Below are 20220 nucleotides of genomic sequence, written 5' to 3' on the forward strand. Positions count from 1 at the left end.
TACAGGAATAAACAACAGTGTTTACGATTTCTTTATATTGCATCATCCAGAAGTCCCATTTAATGATTTGAAACTTAAATTAACTTAAATACTTAATATTAACTTAATATTAATTAAATACTTAATGTTAACATAAATACTTAAATTAACTTACAGGCAGCTTATATAACATCCAATAAAAGAAAAAATAATCTGAATATTCATGGTCATAGTTTTATGGAATAGATTTTTCCTATTAAAATGAGAAAAAAACTCTCTCACAATGAGTTGGGTGAGTATCAAAAACTGAGTCATCGTTAGCAGACATGCAGAATGCTCTCTTCTACTACTCTTTTTCACACTCTTGGCCTGTATCTTTCTGTACGACTTAAATATGAAACCAAAAATTAAGCTTTTTTTTTTCTTTTTATACTTGGCACTCGTTTCAAGTATCATTCCTGTAGAAAAACTATACAAACCTTCACCAAAACATTACTTCTCTTCTTAGGACTCATTCATTCAATTGCTAACGAGAAATGTTATAGTTTGAAGAATCTCCAAGGTAAGAGAATTAAAAATTTCAAAATTACATAAGCAAAGTTCAGGTATTCAAACACAGGAAATCAATTGGAGCCTGCTCTGAAACCCACAAGAAAACAAAAACAATGCAAAAATAAAGCGGTATTGTTATAATTTACTATGATGCAATAAAACTGACACACTTAGCTAGTTACTTCAGTAAGCTCAGTGACAGCAATTAATTTAAGAGTCACTTACCTGTTCTTGTACAGCTCTTGATAAATAGTGTATTCCTCTTTCCCTTCTCATTTTGCCACCTCCGCTACTCACTCCTGAAGACAGACCATTGGACGCAGCAGTACTGAATTTGTAGCTGGTCACATTGCTAGCACACGACAGTACAGAAGTTGGGGGAAACAAGAGAAAAAAAAATTACCAGCCAAATTTTTTTTTCAAGATATTAGAGCTGTTATTAGTCCTAGAATTGAAACCTGCTGATCAGAAAAAAACTAAAGCTGTCTCACAAGTTGCTAAACGCTGGTAAATACTTGATGTTCTAAATAGGAAAAACTTTATTAACAGCAGCAATGAAAAGGACATACATAAGTGCACCGTTCACACGGGAACAATGACTAAGCCAGAAGACCTGAAATAGAAGAGCTGATTTAGATTGTTATTTTCCAGTGCTTCCTTTAAATAGGACTGGTTCTCTGATTCTGCGATGCACGTGTATCTTTTGCAGGGATATAAAAGAACAGCTCACAAAAATACAGAAAGAGTGCACATATGCACACATACACATGGGAAACACTGCCAACAGCTCTGATAGAATAGGGACGCCTTAGACTTGTGTGGCAAGGTAATATGGCCTAAGCTTCAGAAGCAGCTCTGGCTTTCATGTGGCCATCAGCAGGAACAGCAGAGGTGTTTGGGTATGCCAACATTCCAGAAGTCTTTTCAGACATGAATACAGATCCCTTTTGTAAGGCATACAAAGGCGTTTTTCTGGTACTTAAAAAAGCCTAGCTCAAAACCAGAAAGATATCCTAATCCAAGAGCAAATGGGGAAAAAATAACCCAAACCAGAAGTGGAATAGGGAATAACTCTAACAAAAGTACTATGGCAAGAAAATGAAGTATGCCTGGAAAAACTGTGACCTCAAAGCTTATCTTGCAGCCAATCAGTCAGTCAGTACAAAAGTGCATTAGATCGCACTGGAAGACACCAGGTCAAACTCCCACAATACTGAGGAGGAGAACTGGTCTAAACTTGTCAAATACTTGACAACAGCCTGCTTAGCACTGTAACTGCATAGAGGAAGACAGATCCCTAAGGCAGATGCTCAGACTTTTCTCTAATCCAAACTGTCAATCCATTAGAATTCTGAAAAAAGTCTTACATCAAAATAGATCTTCATTCAGACAACTATCGCTTGCCCATAACAGCCCATATTCCTCTTTCTGTTAACACCTGTGAGCTTCAAGGGGGCAAAGACAGTTGTCAGCCTTCAAGCAAGTCTAATCTACAATTGGACTCAGGATATAAAATATATATATATATACACACACACGCATAAATATATAGCATTGGTGGGCCAGAGATTTACTGAGTATTCCAACTCAACTGTCCAAAGGGACTCTTGCCAGCAGATCAGTGTGGTGCTCCTGCTCCAGAACATGGCACCCAACAGAGACCAGCATCACAAAAAACACTACCACCACTACCTACTCTACAAACAAAAGGTAGGGCACTGCAATAAACTTTGTGAACGAAATCAAAAGCAGTGTGAGTTTTCTGTATCTCCTTCCTAAATGGAGAAGTAGAAAGGAGTTCTAACAAAGACAATTTAGAACAGTTTGAAAAAAACATAATTAAAACCCAGCACCTGATTGCACCTGTACCAGAACCTTAAAGCCAGTCGCTTCCACCCCTAAAAAGGTGGTTGTTGTGAAGTCCAACTTTTAGATGCCAAAACAAAGTGTTGAGTTCTTTCTGCAAGCCAAAGAATGCCCATGGTCACCTAAGAATTGCTTGGCAGATGAGCATAGAGTCAACAAAATTCCCTGCTACTGTTCTTTGAAAAGAGCGACTCCCTAAAAACCGAGTGCAAAGTCCCTTAACTCAAGCATTATTACCCAAAACACCATTTGCCCAGAAGGAAAAGCCATCAATATTATCTGGAGGATAACTCATTTGACCTAAACCAAGAAAGCAGTGTAACACAAAGCAGTCTCCTCAAGAAGAAATTCAATTAATTCTGCTGGATTTTTTTTATTTTAGAGATGAGTTAGCATTTGGCCTCAAATGATTCTAAAGAACACATGGTCTTCATGTGAACTCAAAGCAGACAATTAACTTCATCATGAAAGGAGTATTAAAAAAAAGAATAATAAATCATAAATCTTCCTCCATGTTTTTGCTTAAAAAATAAAGAAAAAAACACATCAATAAACATCCTCCTGAACTGTAACTCACTTCCCCTACTTCACCTTCTAAAGAATGCTTCAGAAAGAATCATCCCATTAGGACAGAGCTTTCAAACTGCAAGCAATTAAATAGCTAAAACTAATAGCTTTTCCCCTAGGGAACATTAAGAGGGACAAATTATTTTGTTATAAGTAAACTGAGTTATAAACCATGAAATATCTGTCAAAGCAAAATTTGTAACGCTACAGATTTAGTTAAACTACAAAATGAGCCATATTTCCTGTAGAAGGAAAAAATAAGGCCTCCAATAGCAAAGATCCTTTCTGTGGATACAGCATTATAACGTGCCTCGTTTCCCATCTTCGTATCCTTCTCAGAAGATAAACTTGGGATAAAAAGTGGTGTATCAGTACTTTTATTCTTGCTCGTCTTCCTTCCTTTCACAAAAACAACAATTTTCTCAAAGTTATATTGATCTTCAAACACAATCCAGACTTTGCAGCTGCCTCAAAATACAAAATTTTCATTGGATTTCCCATTCCTTTTACTGAGAACTGTCACCACCTTTCAGGTGCAGACCGTACTGAAAAAGGAGATTTCTTTCTTTCTTCAAGTAAGTTTTAAATTAATAGATGTCATACCTTTCAGATGGTTCTGCTCGCTGTTCTGCAGGCAAAGTCTTCTCTCTCATCCCCTGCAAGTTAAGTTTAGTTCAAGACTTAGCTGAATATGTACAGAATACACAAAGTACCAACAACCACTTCATGTGTTTTTTTGTGGTTTTTATTTTATTTATTTATTTTTAATTTTATAGCCCTGAATACACCTCACCTACTTAACGTTGTTCCCTAATTCAGCATTGTGGGTACAGTTCAGTTAAATTTTGGGGCTAAAGTAAGCATCACTGCTTCACTCAGCATTGAGGACAAACTGATAGAACACTAAATCAAATTTGTCAAATCCTCTAACAAAGAAAGTAATTATTTTAAACAAAATGACAAAAATTGTGTGTGTGGGGGGGAGAGTTTTCATCAAAACTTGTGTTTGCCAACCCCGTAAAAGGGACATACTTTTCTGTTTTCTATCATTTATCAACAAACAAGAAAAAAAAAAACTCTACCCCCCTAAAAACTAAGCAGTTGCTGCTACATTCATTTTAGAACTTTACCAAATGGAGATTGTGCTGGCTAAACAATACAGAGATTGAAAGAGTTAAAAGCAATAAGCAACCAGTATTACTGTCCACTTTGATTTCCAGCCTAAGAAGCCCATACACTTAACAAGTGGTCATTTGTACACTCAGACTGATACTGGAAACACAGACGTTTTCGCAGAAAGAGATGCCCATTTAATTTTATGGAAAATTTATCAGACTCCATCTACTCCAAAGCAATCAAAACCGATAACTCAGCACATTGTCAGAACTCTCACTTGGAGCACATAGCTCACCTGGAATAGTTTACACAGAACACGAGCATGTTTCATCAGTGACAGCTTTGTGTACATGAGAATATAAAAGGAAAACATTTCTGTCTTTTAGCACATCATGACATCGTGAAAACAACCACAAGACACTGAGTGTTCCAAAAACAGAATTAAATCCATAAAAGCTCAATCTATTTCACAATGGTTCCCACTGCCTTAAAGCTCGCCTCAAACATACTATCAGTACTTTTTGCAAAGATAGGATAACAATTGGTTTGAGAAACATTCCAAGACTGGAAAAAAAAAACAGGCACATAAGGACTCAAAAATGTACTCACTTGGAACTTTGTGTCTCCTCTCTGGCAAATTTTGCTGGACTGAGTAGTTGAAGTCGGTGATGGTTCAGAATACCGCGTATAACGCATCGGCTGACGGTTTACTGTTGGTGTCACAAGTCTCTTAACAGGTGGAGGCTGGAATGCATTCTGGGATTCCAGCTTTGAAAGGGAAACAGCAATCAATTTATCCTTATGTCCACCCAAATTAATTCCAATATTTATTGATGAAAACAAATTACAGAACTATAAACCTCCCCCCATCGGTCTTGGCACTCAGTGAATACAATTTGAAAATTCTGAAGACAGTTCAACTTGTAGAGGGAAATCACCAGAAAACCAGTAACGAAATCCATAATGCTATATATCAGTAGCCAAAGTCTGACTGAATTCCGTTTCAAAATTTGGCAGTTAGCTTCATAGACAAAATAATTCATGCTACCATAATTAAAATAATCCATGTTCCTAGAATATGCTCCTATCTTTTCCTCTGCCCACACTGTGATTTTTTTTTTTTAGTAGCTTAATTCATTAATTTAACATTTGAAGTGTTAAGCAACTAATTATACAGGCTTCTGGGCTTCACATCCCCTACATTTTCCCCCTTCAAAGTTACACAAACAATAGAACACACTCAAAAAAAACAACTTGTCAGTCTTACAATAATCTCATTCATTAAAATATGATCCAATGCTTTACATGTGCATTAGATGCACTTCAAGTAGTGGGTTTGACTTCCCTTTTCAAAGCATTTTCACAGACCAGAGTTAATTTTTAACACAGACCACTGCGTGTTCTGCAAAACTGACTTAACTGAACTGTCAGACAGAAAACAAACCCTAAAGGCTACAAGATTTACCGATGGCTCCGCCTGCGGTCTTAAGGATCAGAAAATACAGTCTTAGGAAGCATGCTATTGTTCAAATCAATACCAACAGGAAATCGTTTACACCGCAGCTTTAATTTCACAGTATCTCCCAGCTCTTAGTAATAGGATTCACACTCTCTCTAAAGTATACAAAAATACATCTTTCTAAAAAATATTACATTCAGTTTGAAACCTTGAATAAGACATGTTTTATGTAAGTTCACAAATCTACTTCGAGTGAACGACGGTTCATTGCTGGTTTTAAAGGTAAAAAAGAAAAATATTAATTCCCCCAGTTAGGCATTCAATACACCAAGAGCTATTCTGCCTGGTACAGTTCCTTGAAATAAGAAAAATACCACATCACTGCTACCCACTGCAGAAGTTTAGCCCGAGTGCACAAGTGTTCCGTCAACCGCATGTTCACTTTAGCAGGAAAACACACGATCGTCTCCTCAGCAAATAATTGCTTCTCATCACGGGCTACCCTTCTCCCGCCACCATTATGAATTCTAGTATTATGAATAGACAATCTATCTCCTTTCACCCACTGACAGCTGCGTGCAACATTCATTTAGTGGCTGACAATTTCAGGCTCTCTGTTGCAAATCTGGCAGATCTTTCTTAATGCCTTATCACAGGTGTATTGCTATAATATAACTGAGAATTCACACCAGATTTGGTTTTAGTTATTTGGATAATATTTATGATATACTTCACTTCTCCATGCCCTTGTAATTTGGCAGATGGTGAAAAGATGGTCCAGGAAATCTGAGATGTTTGTAAACTCTGAAGTGATTGTAAACTTAATTATACATCCATCCAGTCAAGGAATTAGCACAGAAACTTCTTGAGACACTGTCCCTTTTCTCATTAGAACAGAAGATGAAAAGTTTGCACATCTTGTTATTTCCTTCAGTCACCTGATCTTCAAGTGGTCATTTAAGGGTTTTGCAATTTAATAAGCCCAAGAATACCCCTAACTAAAGTCATCAAAAAAAGATGACTAGTTTTCATTTTTTAAAGAAAATGAAAGGAAATCATGCTTTACCACAGCATTATCACCAGTTCTGTGCTACCTCCAAATAGGAATTTAGGAGCGTTAAGATTTATAGCGTCAGAAAAGAAAAAGAAAAAAAAAAACCTCTACCCCCCTAAAAACTAAGCAGTTGCTGCTACATTCATTTTAGAACTTTACCAAATGGAGATTGTGCTGGCTAAACAATACAGAGATTGAAAGAGTTAAAAGCAATAAGCAACCAGTATTACTGTCCACTTTGATTTCCAGCCTAAGAAGCCCATACACTTAACAAGTGGTCATTTGTACACTCAGACTGATACTGGAAACACAGATGTTTTCGCAGAAAGAGATGCCCATTTAATTTTATGGAAAATTTATCAGACTCCAACGATGGTTCATCGCTGGTTTTAAAGGTAAAAATGAAAAATATTAATTCCCCCAGTTAGGCATTTAATACACCAAGAGCTATTGTGCCTGGTACAGTTTTGCAATTTAATGATACCCCTAACTAAAGTCATCAAAAAAAGATGACTAGTTTTCATTTTTTAAACAAAATGAAAGGAAATCATGCTTTACCACAGCATTCTCACCAGTTCTGTGCTACCTCCAAATAGGAATTTAGGAGCGTAAGATTTATAGCGTCGGAAATTAACAATTTTCCTCCTCTTTACTTTGAATGGTGATAAAAAGCAGAAAAATTAGTTTTCTGTGCCCGAATGAACACGGAAGTCTGTACAAAGTCTATATGACCACTCAAGCAGTATTTTTCTATTTGTGATCATTTCTTCAAGAGAAAACTTGCCTCAAGAGGAATTTTAATATGCAGCTTCACCCCAAGTTGGGGGACAAGATAAAACGACTTGGTGTGTTCTAGAGCTGTTGCTCTCAACTTACAAAGATAACATAATTCTTAACCTGAGTAATCTTCACAGCCCATCATCTACTGTGGATACATGCCAATATTAACTTGATTTGATGTCTATGTCGTCACTGAGGTTTGAGAAAATTTTTCTAATAGTGATAAAGCATTGAAAAAGTTATCTACCTCAGCTTAAGACATTATTGGTTCTTACCTTTCTTCGTTTGGACTGGAAGTCAGTAATATCCGGTTTATCTATGTCCGGAGGCTGAGGGAAAAAACAAAGCATAAATATTAGAGGGCAATTTTTTTCTCCTGAGAGAGAGGGTTCCCTGCAACAAAAATGTGGGGGTTCATGGTCAACTTACACAACACAGCGGCAAAAGAGATGTCATTCTTTTAGCATCCTGTTGAAAAAACAGCGCAATAAATTAAACCGGCCACAACGTAAGGAAGAATAGTTTTATCTTTATCCTTTGATGGCACATTTACTAAGTTTTATAAACACATGAAGCAAAAACAGATTAAAAGAAGTGCTATTTACCAACAAAGGGCTTGACAGCTTCTCCATTGCCTCCAAGATGCGCCGTGCTGAGGTACTTAAGGTAGCGTGGGACCACACAGTTTCTTGTCCAGCTTTCGCTCTCTTTTGTGCCTGAAAAATTAGCATTTTAAGTGTTACAATGGTCAATTCTGAGCTAAAGAGGCATGTATTTTACGTCCCAAGGCTACACTGATGATACAATCAATATATTCTGATGACAGAGAAAAATGCAGTCACTGGGAGCTTAAGCCATAAAGAAGAGAATACATTCGGAGTTTAATGAAGTTTACCTTGGGCCTCAGTGCATCTTGCACGTGCTTGTTGCACGAGCAATAAAAGAACTCCGTACTTGTAAAAGGTCAAGACGGATGATGCTAGGACTGCTAAGGCCTCCGAAGCAGTAATCAGGGAAACAGAACTCAAGAAAAGGCTTGTGGTACAGAAAGCATTTTCAGTAACAACACAGACCTCAGAGTTTCACGATGGTCTAAGTGTACCATCTTAAAATCAGTGTATACAATCATAACCAGGAACTAGTTTTACTTCTCTCTTGCTTCCTCCCTTCCCCCAAGATTAAAGTTGGCTGCAAATCTTTGTCTTAAAAGATAAAGATCTGATTTAAACTGTAACAGATCTAAACATTACACTGAAAAAGTAAACTGTTTATTTGCACCACCCAACTTCAAATATCAGTCAAAAACTTCCTTTGGTGTGACTTTTTTTCTTCCCAGGTTAAACCCCTCAAATAACCACACTGTGCTTATCACACGATGTGAAGACAGGAAGCAGACCACGCAGCGTGTAAAAACACAAGTGAGACTCACAGAACCACAGAATGGTTAAGGTTGGAAGTGACCTCTAGAGATCGCCTGGTCTACCCCCCCGCTCAAGCAGGGCCACCCCGAGCAGGCTGCCCAGGACCATGTCAAGTCAGCTCTTGAAGACCTCCAAAGAGGGAGACTCCACAGCCTCTCCGGGCAACCTGTGCCAGGGCTCCATCACCCGCACAGTGCAAAAGCATTTCCTGATGCTCAGACAGAGCCTCACGTTTCAGTTTGTGCCTGTTGCCTCTTGACCTGGCACTGGGCACCGCTGAAAACACAATGGCTCTCTATGCTCTTTGCACCATCCATTCAGGTATTTATATACACCAATAAGATCCCCCCAAACCTCCTCTCCTCCATGCTAAACAGGCCCAGCAGTCCCTGCCTCTCCTCAGAGGAGAGGTGCTCCCAGTCCCTTGATCTTCTTGGTGGCCCTTCGCTGGACTCTCTAGTACCTTGCTGTCATTCACAGCAAGCAGCAAGAAGCAAGCTACTCTCTCCTTTAAAAGCCTAGTATTTTGGTTCCTCTTTTTACCATAATGCAGTAAGATTGTAAAAAACAAAAATAGCCGACCAAAGAGGGTTCCCAGCTTTGCACCACAAGGTTTCAAGGTTTCCCGTAAGTGAGGTACTTGTACTGCCCTTTTTCCGTTGCACAAATGGACTGTCAGAACAGAGCCAGCAAACCCGCGTTTTCATTTTCTTCAAATTCCTTTTGATTTATCGATAAAAGTCACTTTCATTTAAATACATTCCTACCAAACCTGATTTGACTTTCCTTTTCGATTCAGCTCTAGCTAATCAGAGTTGTCAGCAGTTTTTATTTGCTATTTCCAAGAACTCTTGGGGGCAAATAACTCTCTCCAAGAACTATATGAATCGTTCAAAACAGAAAGCATGTTACTGCTTATCTTGGGACTGCATTTAGTCCTGCATGCCTCTGTGTACCAGAAGAACAAAGGATCAGCAAAGTTGATTTTAGATATTTTCAAAGACTGCAGGTTTATACAACATATCCATAGCATGAATGTAGGCATGCTTGGAAAAGAAGATCCACAGATAAATATTAGCCAGGTTTGACTACTGTAGCTTTTGCTACCATAAACACAAGTTTTCAAAGTTATGCTGTCATTGGCTTTTTTGCATCAAGTTATTTTAACGTAATGTAGTCAGAGGCAGACAATGGCACTTAAATGGAATTTTTTGAAAGACCTAAAAACAGAGGAAACCCCAACTACCAACAACTAGCCCAAACTGTCATTCTTGTTCTTTCTGACAAGTATTACCTGTGGTAAAAACTGTCATTAAAGAATTTAAACAGAAATCAATCTCAGACGTCTATTTTTGTAGACCAAGAGGGCAGAAGAGCAACTGTTACCACATATTCAGCTCCCTGCTCAAAGCTCCTTTGGCAGTGCTGCTTTTTTTATTTCCATCACTATTTCCCACTACACTACTTTTCTCATACCTGATAAGGTTCCGTCTTTGGCTGCCTTGATCTTACAGCTGCACCACCGGCATAGGCCGTCTTTCCGGGGTAAAATGGAGAAAACCCAAGCTGGTTTTGCTTAAAAACAGACGTGCTTCCACGTACCTACGGAAACACAGTATGAGAAGTGGATAGAAAAACAGGTACACATTCAAACTGATTAAAAGAAATACTGTGCAGTACTTACAGGACACAGTCCTCCAAAAACAAATAAACTGAAGGCAGGTTTCTTAGAGCTAGCTGCAGAATGCTGCGAGAGGGAATGAGTTCTTTCAGCTTCTGTGGGCCAGAGCAGTGACGATGAAGTATTTTTTAAAACTGCAACATCTGCCAAAATGACGTATGCTAGATGTAAATGCCTCTCGTACGTACAGAACTTTAACAATAAAGATCACACTAATTCAAGTTCTTCAATACAGAAAAATAAGCATGACTTCAGCTTCTTTAAATAGATCAACTTCACGTACAGACTGAAAACCAAGTATCACCTACAAACTTGAAAACTGTTCACAGAGCTGCAAGTAGTTTTCACCAATCTTACCAAGTTAATACTGTGCTTCCAATGCAGATATTTTTTTCCTTCAGGCTAAGATAAAAGAGGACCGCATAAACATCAGTGCATTTGTACGGACAAAGCTTTTTTCTGTGTTGGTAAAAGGCTGGAGGCCAGCACAGATCATAATCGCACAGGTTTTAAACCTGGAAGATTCCCCAAAGGCTGCTCTAAGAGTTAACGATCTTCTGCCCATGTATGTTTTACGAAGACACACCAGAAAGTTCTAGTGCACTCAGGTTATATTGCTAAAGCCCAGCAACTCTACTCTCAGCTGTACAAAAGTTCTCTGGAAAACCTGCTGAGCACACGTCAGTCCCTGTCTATATGGGGGACTAGAAAAAGCTGCAAACCTGCTGTTCGCCCTTTCAGCGAGAAGACCTACGTACCAACCTACATCGACACGATGCTTATTTTTTATTTTAAAATGGTGTGCTTTCCTCAATGAATTTGGCAAAAGACATGAAAGTATTGACAGCTGAAGCCTTCTACCAAGAAAGGTCAAAAAACAGCCTATAGCTTATGTCAGAGTAGTTTCTTTATCTTCTCTTGCTGAAACACAGGAAAACATCTCGTGTTCCTATTTGTCACCTGCACTTATTCACATTTAACCAGCTGTCTGTTAGATATTCTGAGTCACTCTTCCTTCTAGACAATCAGCCTAGTTGTCAAGTTACGGCAAGTCAGCCTGATTTCCTACCGTCCCAGTTCAAAATTTACATATAACCTAGCTGAATGCGTATATTTCAGCATTGACTCTTTCTAACATCAGGGTATCATAAACGTATTCCAAAGCACGCTTCTATTAAAAAGGTGATAGGATTATATACTTCTAAAACACTAAAAATTCAATTTAATTCTCGCATCCAAAGTTGACATTCACCTATTTTATTTACTAAGGTGATGTGGAATATTAAAGAATGCAAGGTACTTCACATTAAAAAAAAAGTCAATTAAACAGAGAACACAAAAATCACCTTCATCAGATGCTCTAGAGGAGGAATCACTGGTTGTTGAGATGTTATCATCGTCTTGTTGAGAGGTAGAATCTTCTATTTCTTTTATGAAGGACAGCCTAGGACTGCCAATGCCAAATATAGAAGATGTCGAGGGCTGACAAGGTGGGACAGGAGAATCCAGCATGGTATAATTCAGACGGCTCCGATGAAGAGAGGGCCTTGTTAACACAACTGGGAAGTTCAGTGCTGATCTACTTGTGGATGGTTCTAGACAAGAACAGGGAGATAATTAGCTTTGCTATAGACAAGCTCACAGAAGCCAAAACCTGTTTCCTATCGACAGCCATGCTATTGCCAAGTTCTAAGCGCAAAAAGAGAGAAGCCAAATTTAACTTCTTCCTCACCCAGATACGGTTGCATCTAACTGTCTGGCTACAACAACAACACTGCTTGCGATACACAGTATTAATGTTGCATCCAGAAGTAGTTAACTATGAGGTTTTACAACACCACATTCTGACCCCGTGCTCAAATGCTCTAACGCTGACTTGGCCGTTCACTAAATCAAACATATATACTCCTTCTCCCATGTACAGCTTGCAATAAGCTTTACAAAATTTGAGATTACACGGTAAATTACAGATAACACTGCAGCTTCCATAATATTGGAACAAAGGTTATATTAATCTGAATACACAACATGAAAATGAACGTTTGCAGTACTTTTTTCCCAAGTTCTTCCATATCAGCTCACGTTAGAGGCAAAACATCATCTCCTACCCATTAACTATTGGGATTTTGACCCAAGGGACAAGGATGTTGACCCAAGTAACCAGATGAGCATTTTTCCCTCTTGAAGCAAAGGGTCTGCAAACAATGCCAGTGGCCTGGAATAGGTGGCCTTGAAGTCTATCTTGCTAAAAAAAATCTTATTCTTAAGCATAGTAAGCGACACCCACGGACAGCAACATAAGCTGCAAAAGGTTCCAGGGTGTCCACCTGCTCCTGATCTCCTGGAGTTAGCAAGCTTGCAGTGCAGCTGTTCTTACTGAAAGCTCCTTTCACGCAGTTACATAGGAAAGCCAACATGTGTTCCTCAGTCACGAAGACCTTCTCTATTCTTTTCTCCAAACTCATTCCCAAGCTACAGCTACACAGAAAGCCATCAATCTCCTTGTTTACAATTAGATGAGATTGGAGGCAAAGATATTTCCTCCTTATTTTTTGATTCTGCCAACAACAGAAGCAACTGACTTTCCACATTATCTATGGTTACCTACGCACGCTCAGACAAAACTTCTTCACTTATTAAAAGCTGACTTCCCCAAAACAGCTAATTTAAGAGAAACTCAAATAAGAATAGATGCAAATTTATACAACAGGACTACAGGAACAGTGAGAGGCACTGGATATAAGACAAATTAATCTTTCATGAGGTAAAGGAGTTGCAAACCTCGTTGCCAACGGTCCAAATACCTTTTCAAAGACACCCCCTCCCCCCGCGTAGACCTTAAAGTTATTGAATATTTTAAGGATAATAATCTCATAAACCACATCCGTGCACAAGTTCCCCAGTTCACCATCAAGTTAACGAGGAACTTTACTAAATTGATCAAAGCCCAAAACAAAAAAAAAACAAAACAAAACAAACAAAGTCGGGACACGAGACGGAATTTTCCTCTGCCATTCTAGCATCTAGTCTTTTGTTTCGAAGACTGCAAAACAAATTAATTTTTTTAATTGCCTTAGGCAATTAGACAGATTTTCATTCCATATCTTTTAAAAGATGGAAAATGCAACCCAGCACACTTGCAAATGACTTATTTTCAGCATTTAGCACCTGGCTAATAGAGTACCTAAAGTTAACTGATGCCTTCCAAGAGCATAAGATGTATGCTTCGTAACTGTGTATACAGTTTAAAGCTAAGACGGTTTCACAAACAGTTGTTTTGACTTTTTTTGGGTTTTTTTCATTCTGTCAAAACCCTCATTCCAATTTCCTTTTGAAATTCAGATTCAAAACTAGAAATCTGTGAATAAATACAGATGGCCAGAATTCCAAATGATTTTTCACATACCTCGTCTACTAATTCCTGCTGGTTCAGGCGTGAATCTCTCATCGATTATGGTATCTTCATCTGAATAATCGTGGTGATAGTTTACCGGAGTCTCCTCCTGGTTTGCAGATTCATTTCTGTCTACACACTCCTCCTCACGCTTATTGAAATACTTCTGCAGCCAGGCCGGTACAATATTTTTCACCGTTTCTGTCATTCTGCTAATTATTCCCTGCTTGAAAGAAAAAACACTTGTTTAATTACAGAAACGCAGTCAACAGCATATGCTGCGATACCACCTTCCACGGACCTTGAAGACAGATATTATACAGCAAATATTCAGAAGACGACGACGAGGTTGATCCCTGGCATAGGATCGCTACACTTCTGGTAAACCTAAAATTCACCTAAGATTGATTTACAACTACCTATCACTTTCTGCACTTCCAAGTGACCTTGGCAAGGTTCAAAGTTTTGAAACCTCTGCCAAAATTCACCAGCAGGTCGTCAATCTGCAAGGCTATCAGGAAACTCTACGCCTGAACAGCTCCTGACCTACAGACTTGTTCCAGGACTCTTCCTCTTCGCACCCTCCCGTGAAAACCAACTAAACCAGAAGTTCAGCAATTATCTACTGCGACAGTCAGGACCATACTACCCATTAAAATCAGTGAATCTAAATATTTTCAATTTTAGTAATGCTGAATTGCAGTGACTATACGCACAAAAAACAGTTCTGCTCTCAACAGTCAGGCTAACCCAGAAGATGTCCTGCAAGAAACACAGCTATAGCTATAGCACCAGCACCTCCTCTTGCAAGAGCCTTCTAAAGCTGTTGCTGTATTTTGTAGAAGACTGACTCTGCGGCATACATCGGGTACGATCGGAGAATTCCCACCTGACCGAAAGCCCCAGGAACTACGGTTAAATAAAAGATAAATTAATATAAATGAATATAATTAATAATAAAAATTAATAATAAAAATTAATATCCAGAAAGCTGACAATCATGAGCTAGGCATCCTGCTAATCATCCCTCCTGCAGGCAGGGGGAAAAAAAAAAGGTAAATTAGATCCAGGACTAGTTCCCAGGAACTTTGAAGCTGCTAACTATACTGTCTACAGTGCCCAGGCACCTTCAGAGCTTAATGGTAAGAGACAGAGGGTTTGGTGGGCTGTAATTAGGATCACAAGCACACAAAACACATCTATTTAAGTATTTCTAAGAATCGACTTATCGACTAAAGTTGTAGGGGGAAGGATGAGAAAAACAGCGGGGTAGGGATCAGAACCAGAGGTATAACCTCACAAAATCGCATCGGTCGCTTTCGTGCCTCCCCAACTGCATCACTGAGAGACAATTAACATTAAGCCACAGAACCTTCTGCAGAGTGGACATGATATTGAAGATAAACTGAAATTAATTGACAAATGCTCTAAGCAAGCTATCTGCTCAAAGCTCGTCCTTTTACGTTATGAACATTTGCACGATTCGTCTGGTTACAAAGCTAACTGCTATAATAAATGCACACATGTAACACCTATCAGTTTGTCTATTTATCAAATCATTAAAATTCTTCCCCGATAAGTTACTGTTAATTTGATCTGCGCTGGATGTGCAGCAGCCATTCTCTGTGCAGAATCCCCCAGATATCCCCACGCACGTGTTTGCTCTGGCACACTCTTTAAATAAACCTACTGGAAAACACGCAGAGATAACAGACAATGGAAAAGTTAGAAAACCATCTCCACTGATTATTTTCAATCCACGTGTAAGGTTTATCAGTTAGCTACACAGTGTCGGCACACGCAAGCTATGGCACTTTCAACATTAATGCACTGTTCAAGCCAGAGGTTTCAACGGTTGCTCTGTAAGCGTGGGGAATGTTTGCATTGCCCTTCCAGGCCAGCTTTAGATGGACAAGATTGATTGTCAATATGTGGTATAAGGGACTTGGCATTTCTGCAAGTGATAAAAACCTAATTGAGCAGCTATCCATGCGTAGCGCTCCCTTGGTTTTGCATATGATAATCAATCCCCTCAGCTACGTTGCTCATTTAATAGCGGAGAGGTTTTGGCTGAACAAACATGTGCAGAGGGCATCTCCAGAGCATCTCTCTGGGCGTCCTGACATTTCTTAGCAAAGAGCTGCTGGGAGGGATCTCGGCGCGTCCCCCCTCCAGCACGGGGATTTTCACACCCCGAATTGACGGACCGCTTTCACCGTCAACCTGCTGTACCCTACAGCACAAACGAGAAGCAAAGCCTGGCAGGTAACGTTCAGAGAATTGATGATGGGCTGAGGAGGGGTGCAGGGAGCGGGGAAAGCCCTGGGGGTGGCACTGGGGGTCCTGAGGGCAGCGGGCTGGGGGTGAAGGGGAGGGGGAGGAGGGGGGTAATGGGCTGGGTAGAGGGGTAAGGGGGTAAGTAAGGGGCTGAGGGGGTAACTGAGGGGGTTAGGAAGGGGCTGAGGGGGTAACTAAGGGGGTAACTAAGCCGTTGAGGGGGTAACTAAGGGGGTAACTAAGCGGTCGAGGGGGTAACTAAGGGGGTAAGGAGGTGGGTAGGGGGTAACTAAGGGGATAAAGGGGCGGGTAAGGTAAGGGGGTAAGTAAGGGGGTAACTGGTGGGCTGAGGGGGAAGGGCCCGCTGTGGGGGGGCCGCTCCTCACCCGCTTGCTCCTGGCACAGGGGGGCTTCGCGGCGCCCAAACGGTGGCGCCGCCTCTTCACCTTGCCGCCGGCCGCTCCTCCTCCTCCTCCTCCTCCTCCTCCTCCTCCTCCTGCTCCTCCTCCTCCTGATCGGGCTCCTGGGCTGCCGCCCGGCGCCCCGCCGCCACCGGCCCTGCCACCGCCGGCCATGCCGCTGCCGGTCGCGCCGCTACCGGTCGCGCCGCCCGAGGCCATACCGCCCCCCCCCCGCGTTCGGTGCCGTCACGGGGCCCCCCCGCCCCCCGCCGCCACGCGCCGCGGGGCCTGCCCTGCCCCTCGTGGGAATAAAAATGTTGTTTTTGCAGAGTTACGTTGTTTAAAGGTAAGGAATGGGGTATCGAGGTGTGCTTGCAGCGATAAGAACGCTTAGCAGGCGACCTTGTAAAATGCAGACAACCAGACTCCGTAGAACAATTCGGGGAAAATCACGGTGTTGAGTCAAGTCAGGTAAGTGAAGAACCATTACCGCTTCAACCAGTAAAAAAGTCGAAAGAAATTCGAAATTTAACAGGCCGGCAACTGAAGGCCATGCATTGTCTGGGAAGCATCAGACAGATTGTGAGCCTGGATCACCCCCTCAGTGGGGAAACAGGGGAGGGTCCCGTCATCAAAAAGTATATAAACTGGGTTTTGGAACCAGCAGGGGCGCTCCTGCTCGTGGGACGCCCGCCACTGCGATCGCGAATAAATTCCTGCTTCGCTGAGCTCCTCGCCTGAGCCCAAGTTATTGGCTACGGAGTGTTTCTCACAATTTGGGGGCTCGTCCGGGAGCCAGTCGCCTACCGGGGAGCCCCACCGCCGCAGCAGCAGGAAGGCATGCCCCGCTGATTTCAGCGGTCCTGTGCATCGACGGCGGCGGTTCTGCGGAGAGCTGACAGAGGGCCCGAGACTGATGAAAGAGGCAGGATCCGTGAAGGAGTGGGGAAGGGAAGAAGGCAGGCACTCCGGCTTTGAGAATTGATCCGGTAACTCTGTGCACAGACCAAGGTAAGAAATAGGAAGTATTGCCTTGGGGGTCGGGTGAGACTCTGTGTGCCGTGTGATTGAGACGTACTTTTGTACGGAGCGAGTGTGGAGTCCTGATCCGCGGTTCCGCAGCTCCGCGAGGGGCGCGGCCGGAGACGGACGAAGCGTGAGATAAGGGAGAGAAAGGAAGAGTCTCGGGAAATGTGGTGTATGGTAAGCCCTTGCACGGGGAAGTGCTTGGCAATACACCAGGGAAATTTGGTGTGCGGTAGTCCTCGCACGGACGGGACGCCCGCCACTGCGATCGCGAATAAATTCCTGCTTCGCCGAGCTCCTCGCCTGAGCCCAAGTTATTGGCTACGGAGTGTTTCTCACACCCTCCCCCTCCCTCCCTCGCGCGCCCCCTCCCCTCACGGGAACGCGCGCCCCCCCCTCCCGCTGCCGCTCCCGTTCCTCGCCCCGCCCCGGTCCCGTCCCGGTCCCGCCGCCCTCCCGCTCCCGCCCTCAGGACCCGGCCGCCATAATGAACCCCGGCCCGGCCACCGTAAGCACGGGGCTAGGAGTCACCTCCAGAGCCTCCCCGCGCCGTGGCGCCGACCGCTGGTGTGCCGCAGCACCGCGCCGGGCGTGGGACGGCGCCCCGAGCCCACAGTGCTCGTCAGAAAAGCCCCGCACCGACAACCGATACCCCCGCACCGACAACCAACAGCCCCCACGCCGACAACCAACGCACAAGCAGTGTTTTAGGCCGGATTCGTGGCCCCGTTGGTCCGGGAAGCAGTCGTCACGCTAAATTCTACCCCACGGCAGGGGAACGATGGGCATCGTGACAGATCGCCGCCCCAGAAAATAAACACATAAATAAAGAATAAAAACGATAACGGGACATGAATCGTGCCCTTAATAACAGACATTGGGCAGTGAAATCACCGACTTCTGCAACAATACGTGCTCAGGGAACTGACTAAAACCCCTCCTGCATCGGCCATGTAATAGCTAGGCAAACATCACATAATACTTCCCTCCCTCATGTACACCAAACCTATTAAGGCAACCATAGTAGTGTGATAACGTGATTTTTCTCCTCCAGATCAGCGTCAAAGGCAGCTACGCTAGGTTTGCTCATAAGTTCAAACGCTGCTTTATTTATTTATTTGAATGCCATTTTTCTTATTTAGAAGGATTTCCATAGGGTGACAGGCCTTTAATGACACTCACGACTCAGAAACATTTGCCGATGCAGTCAAACGGTGTCTATTAACGCGAGGCACTGAAGTTAATTGGTATTAAAAATGAGCCAAAACGAAAGGCAAGTATCTGCGTGTCCAGCAGAATGACAGCGATCATCACCATTTGATCAACCTTCCCTGTGAGGTCTATCTGCAAGTTACTTTGAGGTAGTGCTAGAAAGAAGCGGTTAGTCCAGAGCATCCCTGCAAAAAGAAACATCCACGGCTTAAGTACCGTTTACTCTTTTGGTATCCTTTTAAGTACTTTTTACCCGTTTCGGACTCCTGCCTCTTCCCGGCTCACTGATGACAGCATTAGCAGCCCCTCAAGCTACTGTCCTACAGCCTTTCCCATCAGTGAAGAGATAGGAAAAACCCCACTACTTCTTGGAAGAGAAAACCAGCAGGTTTTTGAATAAAAGCACTCTCTGTTGCAGCTAGGTACAACGAAAAGAGTTTATGAAATCATTACGGGACATTCTTGTAGAAAACTTCCTCAAGCTTGGAAGAAAAAAAAACATTTCAGCTAAGTAAAACAGAAAATAACTGGAAGAAGTGAAGTATGGCGGTGTTGGAAAAGTTGCTTCAAAGACTTGTTTAATTAAAAAGAAGGAAAAAAGCAAGTTCCTACTGCAATCCCATCTTTGTCAAACTGATGGCGGGCACCAGTACGATGTGTTCAGCTAACACAGGCTGGAAGTTGTAACTGCAGCTGTGAAGTTTACCCAGTAAAAAGACTCCGCAAAGCATTCTAGCAGTTCCGATGCAATCACTGCTTCCTGAATTTGTGACTCACGGTTAACACGGCAGTACAGGAAGAAGTCTGGCATTCACTGTGCTCTTACGGTAAAGAATCTGCCCTGCGCACACCATCCCAAGCCAGGTATGCGCTCCTAACAGGAAAGGACGATAGGCTGATAAGTCTCAGCAGAGGGAAAAAGACATCAGAGAACTACTTTATAACAGCAGCACGCGGGCTGCAACCAACGTTCTCTTCCTCTCATCATTTTCATTTCTGTGGACTCCAAGAGAATACACTCCCAACATTTTTCAGCTCTGGAGGACAAACAGCCCAACCAATCTCATTCACTGAACTACAAAACTGGTATTTTCGCTATCTAGTCCGGAAAAGGAGGCACACGTCTCTAACGTACAGTGTAGAGACCTTGTTAATAGGCAAAGTCTGCATAAAATAGGTGGCCACAGCCTGATTTTCTGACGTTCAGGGCCTTGGGTCACACACCACCACAGCATCAGACTTAATGAAGTCACCAATCTATGTGGGCCTCTCGTTACACAGGTCACATGTTATGGACCAACCTCTCAAAGGCCAAAAACCAGCACTGATACTGCCGGGCCAACACACATCTGTAGCATCCCATTTCTGGGTGACAACACAATGAATGTTTCCACAAAGTACTCGATGCAACCTAACTACTGTGTTTGGTGATGCA

General features: G+C 42.1%; 1 long non-coding RNA gene and 1 pseudogene across 2 annotated transcripts in view; both read right to left on the bottom strand.

Annotated features, from left to right (window-relative positions):
• Window positions 1-16676, bottom strand: part of LOC310891119 (nuclear pore complex protein Nup153-like) — a 30499-nt pseudogene extending 13823 nt beyond the window's left edge. The window contains exons 1-6 of the transcript in view: window positions 16533-16676; window positions 13882-14092; window positions 11822-12070; window positions 10479-10618; window positions 10271-10396; window positions 8033-8089 (exon numbers count right to left, since the gene is read on the bottom strand). The product of the transcript in view is annotated as a nuclear pore complex protein Nup153-like (transcript). The remainder of the gene's footprint in view (window positions 1-8032; window positions 8090-10270; window positions 10397-10478; window positions 10619-11821; window positions 12071-13881; window positions 14093-16532) is intronic.
• On the bottom strand, window positions 7657-8031 carry LOC310891115. Its single transcript, XR_014577431.1, has 3 exons — window positions 7979-8031; window positions 7803-7841; window positions 7657-7702 (listed from the first exon to the last, which is right to left on the bottom strand). It is a non-coding gene; the product is annotated as an uncharacterized lncRNA (long non-coding RNA).
• Window positions 16677-20220: the final 3544 nt, after the last annotated feature.

The sequence above is a fragment of the Anser anser genome (genome assembly GCF_964211835.1).
Source record: "Anser anser genome assembly, contig: HAP1_SCAFFOLD_97, whole genome shotgun sequence".
NCBI classification, from domain to species: Eukaryota; Metazoa; Chordata; class Aves; order Anseriformes; family Anatidae; genus Anser; species Anser anser.